The 12268-nt window shown below is 48.7% G+C and overlaps 1 protein-coding gene across 1 annotated transcript in view; it reads right to left on the bottom strand.

Moving 5' to 3' along the window:
• FGF12 (fibroblast growth factor 12) overlaps positions 1–12268 on the bottom strand; it is an 824634-nt gene that overhangs the window by 811868 nt on the left and 498 nt on the right. The gene's annotated exons all lie outside the window — the stretch shown is intronic.

Raw genomic sequence — 12268 nt, 5'->3', positions numbered from 1 at the left:
CAACCCACCCTATTTTCCAGACTCAAGTGCGGCGACCAATAAGAGACGCAACGCTTTCTCTTTTAAAGACACTCCCTCCCTGCTTTACGGCTACCTGCCATATTTCATGCTTGGTAAAAGTTTGAAATCAGTTGCTTTATCTTTAAGCAACCGCAACCCTTAACTTTTAATTGCCAACACAGTCTAGGTACGGGACGCCGCACTTTCTCTTTGAAAAAGACTCCCTCCGCTCTTTTGGTGAGCTTCCGCGCTTCATGCTTGGCGAGGGCCCGATTCACAGAATGAACTTAAGACTCAATCCTAAACTTACTACTATTTTGGTATTCACAGAATGCACTTATTACTTTTGTTATTAACAGAGTTAGTCTTAAGACAGACTTAAGACAGACTTAAGACAGACTTAAGACAGACTTAAGTTAGGATTTTGTCTTAAGTCTGTCTTAAGTTCATTCTGTGAATCGGGCCCCCAGTGTTTAAAGTGATATGCACAACACTAATTGCTATTACCTGCAGATTCAGCAAATACATGGGGAAAATGTTGCTGTAGCAACATTATCATACACTCTCTCACATTTAATGCGCCGTTGTGCGTCCTTGTTTTCCAAACAGCGGCACTCATGAATGCGCTATGGTGTAGGCACCTTACTCCAGTCCCGCCCACTCACCCCCTATAGTCTCACAATTGTAACCACTCCAAAAATGTGAGATCAGTGCTTACACAGCCGCACCCATACGCTATATGCACCAGGGTTTTCTTGTCGCCGCCCCATCCGTATGTCTGTTAATACAAAAAAACATCACTACTACAGTTTTAGGAAGGTGCATATCTCCTAAAATATAGTGTGTGATGGCACGTGTCGTATGTGCTAATACTGCCCTCACTCACACAGTTGTGTGACATGCTTCATCATTGGGCTGCTTACAAAAACACCCCAGCGTAGCCACTCATGTGGTGGAGCAATGGGGTGGGGGAACACCGTACAACACAAAATAACTATACAATGACTGGAAACGACAGTAGTGAAACTTCAGTGTATGGTGATTTAAAACCAGCTCTGAAGTGTTGCTGTGCCTAAAACTTTGGGGCATATTATCAAGGGGGTTTATCTCCGCTTTTTTGGCTTTAAAAGCCAAGAAAGCGGAGATAAAATTATCTCCCTATTACCTAGCTGTCGCTAACACCAGGTAGCGACAGCTAGTAGGAGATAGCGACCATCTTGGGCCCCGCTTTGCATGTCAGTGAAATTTATCACTAATGACATGCAAAGTGGGCGAGCCAAGATGTTAGCGACTAGAAACAGTCGCTAACATCGCTATCTCCTATTACCAACTTTTGGAGATATTCGCGCTAAGCGCGAATATCTCCAAAAGCTAACACCTGCCCTGAGCAGTTCTTAGCCATGTTATCCAATGGGAGGTGGATAACATGGCTAAGAGCATTAGCTCGGTAATGCATGAATATCACTGACTTTTCAGCGATATTCATGCATTTCGGCCGATTTTGATCGCTTAGGAGATAAACCTTGACAATAGCAAGGTTCCTAAGTGATAAAAATAGGCGCAGCTCGGCGATAAAAATATCGCCGCTAAACCAACATAGCGATAATTATCGCTAGTTGTTGGTAATATGCCCCTTTATATTTTAGGAGATATGCTCCTTCCTGAATTTGACTAATGGCCGAAACATGTTGACAACCTGGCAGTAAGGGAGGGGTACTAGGAGCACATAGGATCTCCCACTCACCACCATCCCTCACATTTTTTAACCCTGGCCGGAAGTTCCAGGAATAAAGTTTTGAAGGATGGAGCATGTCACACATCTGTGTGAGTGAGGGCAGTCTTAGCAGTGACAGCTCGCCTTTCGTAAGGAGCTAAAGACGTGGCTTTTTGCTCAGTAATATCTGTACCTCCTGAGCAGGGCACTGTGTTATGTATTTTCTTTGATTTTCTCTTTGCCAAAGCGCCGGGACACTCCACGGAGTAGCCGCGCGCTATAAAAGAGCTATTTTAACATAACATAACATAACAGTGACAATATTTTTTATTACTCCCTACTCCTTTTGGTGTACTAAGTGTTGGCAGGGGGTTTGGGGTAGGTGAGTCCGTACCCTCACCCCTTCTCTTGTGTGTACTGGTGCATATCTCCCACATGCTTCTTAAGTTAAAAACATTTACATCACAACGCCAATAGCTCTAACTCTAAAAAATGCGAGACCTATTGCATTGCAAATGCTTGTTTTCTCTTCCAGCTAAAACCAAATGAAAAAATTTGCATTAAAAAAAACTGTTGCCGAACTATGACACTTTTGTGGAAATGTCTGCAGTTTGGCAACAGTTTTATTCTACTCAGGACTTCATGAACACGGGCAAAGATGAAACAGAATGCTGCGCTGCGGAGCACTGTTCGACTCTGTGGAGTGGAGCACTGTTCGACTCTGTGGAGTGGAGCACTGTTCGACTCTGCGGAGTGGAGCACTGTTCGGCTCTGCGGAGTGGAGCACTGTTCGGCTCTGCGGAGTGGAGCATTGTTCGACTCTGTGGAGTGGAGCACTGTGCGACTGCGGAGTGGAGCACTGTTCGACTCTGCGGAGTGGAGCACTGTTCGACTCTGCGGAGTGGAGCACTGTTCGACTCTGCGGAGTGGAGCACTGTTCGACTCTGCGGAGTGGAGCACTGTGCGACTCTGCGGAGTGGAGCACTGTTCGACTCTGTGGAGTGGAGCACTGTGCGACTGCGGAGTGGAGCACTGTTCGACTCTGCGGAGTGGAGCACTGTTCGACTCTGCGGAGTGGAGCACTGTTCGACTCTGCGGAGTGGAGCACTGTTCGGCTCTGTGGAGTGGAGCACTGTTCGACTCTGTGGAGTGGAGCACTGTTCGACTCTGTGGAGTGGAGCACTGTGCGACTGCGGAGTGGAGCACTGTTCGACTCTGCGGAGTGGAGCACTGTTCGACTCTGCGGAGTGGAGCACTGTTCGACTCTGCGGAGTGGAGCACTGTGCGACTCTGCGGAGTGGAGCACTGTTCAACTCTGTGCTCTGGGGCTTACTCAGTGGTCGAAGTGGGCGGAATCGGAGGGGCACGATGTCCCCATACTTTTTTGATTTATGAAAAACTGTTGCCCTACTTTTTGTAAAAAGACATCCTACCTGGGCCGATTAATTCCGATAGTTCAAATGCCTCAGCTGAAGTACCATTAATTGTGGACTTTCAGGTGCGGTGAAACCAAAGCCAGGCAGACTGCTAAACAAGCCTTCCTGCCAGGGTGCCTGCTTGCCGAATGAAATGCATATGTGCAGAACGAGTTAATTCTCCAGTTGTAAAGGGTAATCTTCAAATGTAAAGGATGCTTGGGAGCCGGTATTGACTTTAACTGATCAAATCACTCAAACCTTTGTGATGACAAAGCTTTATTCTTTTTGAGTGGCAGTGCAGAGAGTTGCCAACAGAGCTATGAAGTGCGTGCTTTTAATTGTAATTGTATTTATCTAGCGCTTACTACCTCTGACGTGTTGAAGGGACAGTTATGTAAAAAAAGTAGAATTATGTATCTGGGTATTACTAAAAATCCATATTTTGGAAGCACCATTTTATCTTAAACATTTCTGTGCATTTTGTATGAGCCTATCTTGCACTGGGTGTAATGCAAGTTTAAAATAATGCCTTACATATTCACAGTGCTTTCTGCCACGGGCTGTGACTTTGTAGCGATAAAAATACACAAGCCACTATTCTCCACTGCACCAACCAAGATTTAATTCTGTGGCTCTATTTGAGAGACGCTGTCTCACTACCGCGCTGTTCCAGGAAGTCGGAGGAGGCTAGGTGCGATCAGGGCGTCACGGCCGCCTTAAAGTAAGTGGATGGGAACTGGGGTAGTGTGGGCGCTGTATGTTTGACTTGCCGTGTAATCTAGGCCACCGTGACGTCACTAGCCCTCATACATTGATGTCATGTTAAGATCCAAGAGAGGCAGAGAATACTCCCTCTCAACGAAGAGGGTCTAGAGCACGTTGCCGAGCGTCTAACGCAACCTTTTCCCCTAATGTTGATCAAAAAGTTTTTTCCTCTTGATATTTAGGGGTCCTCTTCTACGATCGGACCCTTCGCCTTCCTAAGGAACTCAGTCCAACCTCCATAGACGTAAGTCAGTCTCCTATAAAGATGTGGATAACACTAACACATTGGTGATGGTTTTGTACCACCACGTCTCACGCATGGATAACTATACACAGACACAGACCACCGCATGGTACCACTACAAGCAATTACCCAGGTGTAAAATGTAGTATATGCTTGGTGAAACTGTTAACATGCGATCAACGAGCGTTGATCACACAAATGTACAGGTGATCAGACACTTTGTTACATTCTCTAGTCGTTTGGATGAAGTCACTTTAACAAGTCTTTACTGACAATGAGTTTAGGTCTTTAATTACCTGCCATTTGTATCTTTCCACCTTATGTCCCCCTCTCTTTTAGGTGTAACATTAGGCCGGTATTACCGGCCAATTAAATTGGGTAATCCCCTACTAGAGGGCAACCCCCAGCCCCAGATAGGGGCAAGACCACACTCACTTCTGGTCCTGATGAAGTGCCGCCCAACTTTGGGCCACTAGGGCACGAAACGTGTTGACCACACCTTTTTCGTAGCCATCCTGGTACTTGATGACCATATGATAGCTCCACTGTTTTTAGCTAGACCTGTCATCTACTCCCAGTAAAACTTGTTCTTTGGGTACCAGAGCCTATTTTAACCCCCCCCCCTTTCACTAGTTATACTGTTAGGTGTCCCCCTCTCTTGCATTCATCGCTACAGCATCTTCAGTTAAAAAAATTCTCCGAAAAAGAGCCCACGGCCCGTCAAGCATTGCAGCGCCGACCTGACGAGGAGCGCCCTATGTTGAAGCATCACACCCTAACGGGTGTCTGAGGGCATCAAGATCTGAAATTCAGATCTTTCGATGGAAGGGCTATTAGCCAAAAAGGTCCACCTTTAGGGACCCCCTGATTTGGCTAAGGAGGACCTAACCTTTTCTTGAGATTCATGATACAAACAAACCTCTGTAGTGTGTTCACTAATAGAGGTTTCATAAAGTACTATTGTGCACTTCCCACTGAAGACATGTTTTTATTTATTTTTCATTTACTTTATGCAATATTTTCTATATATCTGACAGTCAAAGACTGAAAAAAAGTACAGAATATTTTATTTTTTTAGCCACACGTTTGACCCCGCCCCCACGCTCACTGTCCCGCCCCCATCGCATGCAGCATCGCAGTTCCCATGCATTTTTTCATGCACTTCGAGCACTGAGCACCCTCAAGTCCATGCACAACAAGGGGCGCGATTCCCGGTACAGACACAAACCTACGGCTGAGCGGAGAACGATGCGTTAGTGAAAGGTGGACCGGTAGTTTGAAGCCTCCGGTCTGCCTTTCACTGTGTAACCCCGGCAAGCGTTTTATGGGGCGGGGGTGCTCTCCCTGCAAGTGAGTGCAGTGAGTGACTGCACTGCCTGGGAGCGGAGTGCCTGGGGTTGCCTGGCGCCTCCTTTCTTCTCTTTCAATGGTCGCCCTGACAGTGCACCACCTCTATACGGAGCATAGCCGGTGCACCTTGTGACGGCCTCTTTTCATCCGAAATCATATCTGTAATATGGCACAGGCGAAAAGGTAAACGATTCTTTCATTTCCGTGGGCCACGCCCCCATGCACTTGAGGGAACTCCCCCAATGAGAGCTACTGGGCACGTTTAGCACTGGCTCAATGTGCATTACCAACAGGTCTGTGGCCCCTTCTGTAATACCAAGTGCCCCAAAGATACAGAACAGTACAAAAGGGGGTGGTGATGGACGGAGCATCTGAACCAATCAAACACTCACCCCCAGTCAACAGATATGGGTTTAATCCATCGCCGTTCTTTAGCCCACTCTGCCACCCCAGTTCAGACATGGCTATATGCAAATCAGTCTGACCCTGTGCCTCATGGGAACAGTCCAGCCCGAACTGCCAAGCCATGTCTTCCCTGGACCAGAAACAAGCTTCCGAGGACCGGTTTCTGGCATTACAGCCGTCTTCAGCCCGGCTTGCTTGAATCCAGTGGCAAAGTGAGCAAGGGACTCACGTCTGAGCATACCCTGCCAACTTATGGCAACCAAAGCGGTACAAAAGGGGGTGGTGATGGATGGAGCATTTGAACCAATCAAACACTCACACCCAGACGGCTGTAATGCCAGAAACCGTTCCCAGGATGCTTGTGTCTGGTCCAGGGTGGACCTCGCTTGGCAGTTCGGGCTGGACTGTTCCCATGAGGCACAGGGTCAGACTGATTTGCATATGGCCATGTCTGAACTGGGGTGGCAGAGTGGGCTAAAGAACGGTGATGGATTAAACCCAGATCTGTTGACTGGGGGTGAGTGTTTGATTGGTTCAGATGCTCCGTCCATCACCAACCGCTTTTGTACCCCAAAGATACAGAAAGCGGGTGACCAGTAGTATGCAGGTGAGAGGGGGGGGGTCCTTGACTGCTAACTCCGGGGCCTTCAAAGTCCACGACTGGGGCAGACACTCTTCTGTCTCCAGGCATCCCGGTGAGGGGGGGGGGGGGCAGTACAGGGTGGGCTTTCAGCAGGGTTTGAGCAGGATTCGGAATATTTCTTCCAGGAAGGACGTCTTGCACCCTGGGCTGCGGGAGTGATGGCGGTGTCGCGGGATGTGCGTGCTTGTGTGTGTGTGAGGTGTTTTTGTTATAGGTGAACAGGCCGGATGGCCCACATACCTCTCTGTCGCTCTTAATGTGCCTAACATGACGTCTAGTGTCCATACAGCAACCTGGAGACGTGACAATGAATCCCGGCGTCCCCACTCCATCTAACAATGTGATTCTCGGCAGCTGGAATCCCCTCGCCAGATGTTGACGTCCTTACAAACATGCTTCAGTCACGTGTGTGGGTTATTCAAAACCAGGCAAACACTCGCCCACACGCACATCCTGTAAATAAAACCGCGCTTTATACAAATGCACGTTTGCTGGGTACATGCCCTGCTCAGCGGATAAACACGAGTATTGTGTAATAAAGTATTTATGTTTGGATCAAAATATCAGGCTCGTATTATATATAGTTATTTTATTACACGCTAAATACTGCACCAATAATTGGCAATAAACATACACTTTGGTTTTCCTATGGAGCTCTTCAGACATAAACACACACATGTCGATGGCGGTCTGCGCCCCGCAAAGCTTCCTGGGGTGAGGCATCAGAGCCCAGGTGCCAGGCCTACTGTACCCCAGAATGCAATGTATAGAAACAAATGTTAGACAATATTGTACAACAAGCAGAGCCGCGCCCGGTGCCCCCTGTATTATACCCATCTGTGCAAACACTGTGCCCTGAAGCCGTGCCCAGGGTGCCCCGTGTATTATACCCATCTGTGCAACACTGTGCCCTGAAGCCGTGCCCAGGGTGCCCCGTGTATTATACCCATCTGTGCAAACACTGTGCCCTGAAGCCGTGCCCAGGGTGCCCCGTGTATTATACCCATCTGTGCAAACACTGTGCCCTGAAGCCGCGCACGGTGCCCCCTGTATTATACCCATCTGTGCAAACACTGTGCCTTGAAGCCGTGCCCAGGGAGCCCCCTGTATTATACCCATCTGTGCAAACACTGTGCCCTGAAGCCGTGCCCAGGGTGCCCCGTGTATTATACCCATCTGTGCAAACACTGTGCCCTGAAGCCGTGCCCAGGGTGCCCCGTGTATTATACCCATCTGTGCAAACACTGTGCCTTGAAGCCGTGCCCAGGGTGCCCCCTGTATTATACCCATCTGTGCAAACACTGTGCCTTGAAGCCGTGCCCAGGGAGCCCCCTGTATTATACCCATCTGTGCAAACACTGTGCCTTGAAGCCGTGCCCAGGGAGCCCCCTGTATTATACCCATCTGTGCAAACACTGTGCCCTGAAGCCGTGCCCAGGGTGCCCCGTGTATTATACCCATCTGTGCAAACACTGTGCCTTGAAGCCGTGCCCAGGGTGCCCCCTGTATTATACCCATCTGTGCAAACACTGTGCCTTGAAGCCGTGCCCAGGGAGCCCCCTGTATTATACCCATCTGTGCAAACACTGTGCCTTGAAGCCGTGCCCAGGGAGCCCCCTGTATTATACCCATCTGTGCAAACACTGTGCCCTGAAGCCGTGCCCAGGGTGCCCCGTGTATTATACCCATCTATGCAAACACTGTGCCCTGAAGCCGTGCCCAGGGTGCCCCCTGTTTTATACCCATCTGTGCAAACACTGTGCCTTGAAGCCGTGCCCAGGGAGCCCCCTGTATTATACCCATCTGTGCAAACACTGTGCCCTGAAGCCGTGCCCAGGGTGCCCCGTGTATTATACCCATCTATGCAAACACTGTGCCCTGAAGCCGTGCCCAGGGTGCCCCCTGTATTATACCCATCTGTGCAAACACTGTGCCTTGAAGCCGTGCCCAGGGAGCCCCCTGTATTATACCCATCTGTGCAAACACTGTGCCCTGAAGCCGTACCCAGGGTGCCCCGTGTATTATACCCATCTGTGCAAACACTGTGCCCTGAAGCCGTAACCAGGGTGCCCCCTGTATTATCCATCTGTGCAAACAATGCTGCCCTGAAGCCGTGCCCAGGGAGCCCCCTGTATTATACCCATCTGTGCAAACACTGTGCCTTGAAGCCGTGCCCAGGGAGCCCCCTGTATTATACCCATCTGTGCAAACACTGTGCCCTGAAGCCGTACCCAGGGTGCCCCGTGTATTATACCCATCTGTGCAAACACTGTGCCCTGAAGCCGTAACCAGGGTGCCCCCTGTATTATCCATCTGTGCAAACAATGCTGCCCTGAAGCCGTGCCCCATCGCGACTCCACGACATGTCGCGCTGAGGGCGCGTCTCTACTGCAGCGCTTTGATGCCCGCGTGTGCCGGTGGCTCGCGCCCACGGGTCTGGCACTCTGCACCCGCCTGGCATGCCAATCTGAGAGAGCAGACGCCAAGGAGCAGGGCGCCCCCCCCCCCCCCCCCCCCCCCACAGCCCTGGCATCGCACTGCTGAAGTGGGCAGCGCCTCGAAGCACTGGGAGATGCATGCCTCCACCTTCAGGGGGGCTGGAGTGACATGTCAGGCGCTGCAGGGTACGTATCGATCCCCCCCCCCCCGCCCCCACACAGCCCCAACCCTCCCCAGGCTGTGTGACCGGAGCCTCCCCAGACGCACTGTGAAGCCAACCTGGAGTGTGACTGCCTGCGCGTGACTGACATACGTGATTCAGCATGAGTGACATATACTGACTCAGCATGTCACTCCTATGGCTGGTGGTGTATATCTGGCATAGTTGTCACCTGCCTTGCTCTGCACGAGTGACGTCTGCCACATGACTGCCTCGGCAGGAGTGACACCCATAGAGTGACTGACTCCGCATGAGTGACATATCACTGATTCAGAATGAATGGCATATCCCTGACACAGCATGAATGACATATTACTGACTCAGCATGAATGATATATCACTGACTCAGCATGAGTGACATATCAATGATTCAGCATGAATGACATATAACTGACAGCATGAATGACATATCACTGACTCAGCATGAATGACATATCACTGACTCAGCATGAGTGACATATCACTGACTCAGCATGATTCATATATCACTGACTAAGCATGAATGACATATCACTGATTCAGCATGAGTGACATATCACTGACTCAGTATGCCACTCCCATGGCTGGTGGTGTATATCTGGCATAGTGGTCACCTGCCTTGCTCTGCATGAGTGACGCCTGCCACATGACTGCCTCGGCATGAGTGACACCCACTGACTGACTCAGCATGAGTGACATATCACTGATTCAGCATGAATGGCATATCACTGACTCAGCATGAATGACATATCACTGACTCAGCATGAATGACATATCACTGACTCAGCATCAATGACATATCGCTGACTCAGCATGAGTGACATATCACTGACTCGGGATGATTCATATATCACTGACTAAGCATGAATGACATATCACTGATTCAGCATGAGTGACATATCACTGATTCAGCATGAGTGACATATCACTGACTCAGCATGATTTATATATCACTGACTCAGCATGATTCATATATCACTGACTCAGCATGAATGACATATCACTGACTCAGCATGAATGACATATCACTGACAGCATGAATGACATCACGGACTCAGCATGAATGATATATCACTGACTCAGCATGAGTGACATATCACTGACTCAGCATGATTCATATATCACTGACTCAGCATGGATGACATATCACTGATTCAGCATGAATGACATATCACTGACTCAGCATGAGTGACATATCACTGATTCAGCATGAATGACATATCACTGACTCAACATGACTGACATATCACTGACTCAGCATGAATGACATATCACTGACTCAGCATGATTCATATATCACTGACTCAGCATGAGTGACATATCACTGACTCAGCATGATTCATATATCACTGACTCAGCATGATTCATATATCACTGACTCAGCATGAGTGACATATCACTGACTCAGCATGATTCATATATCACTGACATATATCACTGGCTCAGCATGTCACTATTATGACTGGCGGTGTATTTCTGACATAACTGTCATGTTCCTAGCTCTGCACGAGTGACATCAACCAAGTGACTGGCTCTGCATGAGGGACATTCCCCGAGTGACTGACTCAGCATGAGTGACATATCACTGATTCAGCATGAATGACATAGCACTGACTCAACATGACTGACATATCACTGACTCAGCATGAGTGACATATCACTGACTCAGCATGAATGACATATCACTGACTCAGCATGATTCATATATCACTGACTCAGCATGAGTGACATATCACTGACTCAGCATGATTCATATATCACTGACATATATCACTGGCTCAGCATGTCACTATTATGACTGGCGGTGTATATCTGACATAACTGTCATGTTCCTAGCTCTGCACGAGTGACATCAACCAAGTGACTGGCTCTGCATGAAGGACATTTCCCGAGTGAGTGACTCAGCAAGAGTGTATTTCACTGGCTCATCATGGCTCTGCTATGACTGACGATGCAAATCTGACATAGCTGTCATGTTCCCGACTCTGCATAAGTGACACCTACAGAATGACTGACTTGGCATGAGTGACATATCACTGATTCAGCATGAGTGACATATCACTGACTCAGCAAGATTCATATATCACTGACTCAGCATGGCTCTGCTATGACTGACGATGCATATCTGACGTAGCTGTCATGTTCCCGACTCTGCATAAGTGACACCTACCAAGTGACTGACTTGGCATGAGTGACATATCACTGACTCAGCATGAGTGACATATAAGCAACCTCCACCAAATGACTGACTCTTTAGGGATCACACATGGTTTATATGTGAATGATTACATGCCTTACGTGTGACTGGCTCTGCACGCCTAACCTCTGTTTTACTCAGCAAACCTAACATGTGATTGAGCCTGTATGCCTGACACACACATTATACAATGTAACTGACATATGCAAGTCTCTTCACGCCTAACCTAACATATGACTGACTCAGCACACCTAACATGCGACTGACTCGCCATGCCTGACATGTGACCGGCGTTGCTTGCCCAGCATGTGAAAGACTATGCCTGGTTGACATGTGACTGACACAGCATACCAGACAAGTGTGACCGACTTTGCATGCCTGATGCTTGACTGACTGATGGCCTGACATGTGACTGACTCTATTTGGCTGACATGTGATGACTACATGCCTGACATGTGACTGGCTCAATGGCATGTGACTGAATCTGCATGCCTGACATTTGTGACTGACTGAGCATGCCTGACTTGTGTCTGTCTGCATGCAAGAAACTTGGCTGACTCTGCATGCCTGACATATATGACTGACTCTGAATGCCTGACATGTGTCTGGCTGCATGCCTGACATAAGAGACTGACTGCATGCCTGACATATGCAACTGACTCTGCATACCTGACATGTGGCTGTCCCTGCTTACCTGACCTATGTGACTGACTCTGCATGCCTATGTGAGTGACTGCATGCCTGACATGTGAATGACTACATGCCTGACATATGTGATTGACTATGCATGCCTGACATATATAACTGACCGCATGCCTGACGTGACTGACTGCATGCCTGACATGTGGCTGACCCTGCATGCTTGACATGGGGCTGACCCTGCATGCCTATGTG

This window comes from Lissotriton helveticus, chromosome 11 (genome assembly GCF_964261635.1).
Source record: "Lissotriton helveticus chromosome 11, aLisHel1.1, whole genome shotgun sequence".
Classification (NCBI taxonomy): Eukaryota; Metazoa; Chordata; class Amphibia; order Caudata; family Salamandridae; genus Lissotriton; species Lissotriton helveticus.
Note: the sequence above shows the minus strand (reverse complement) of the source record. Positions and strands in the feature narration are given on the sequence as shown.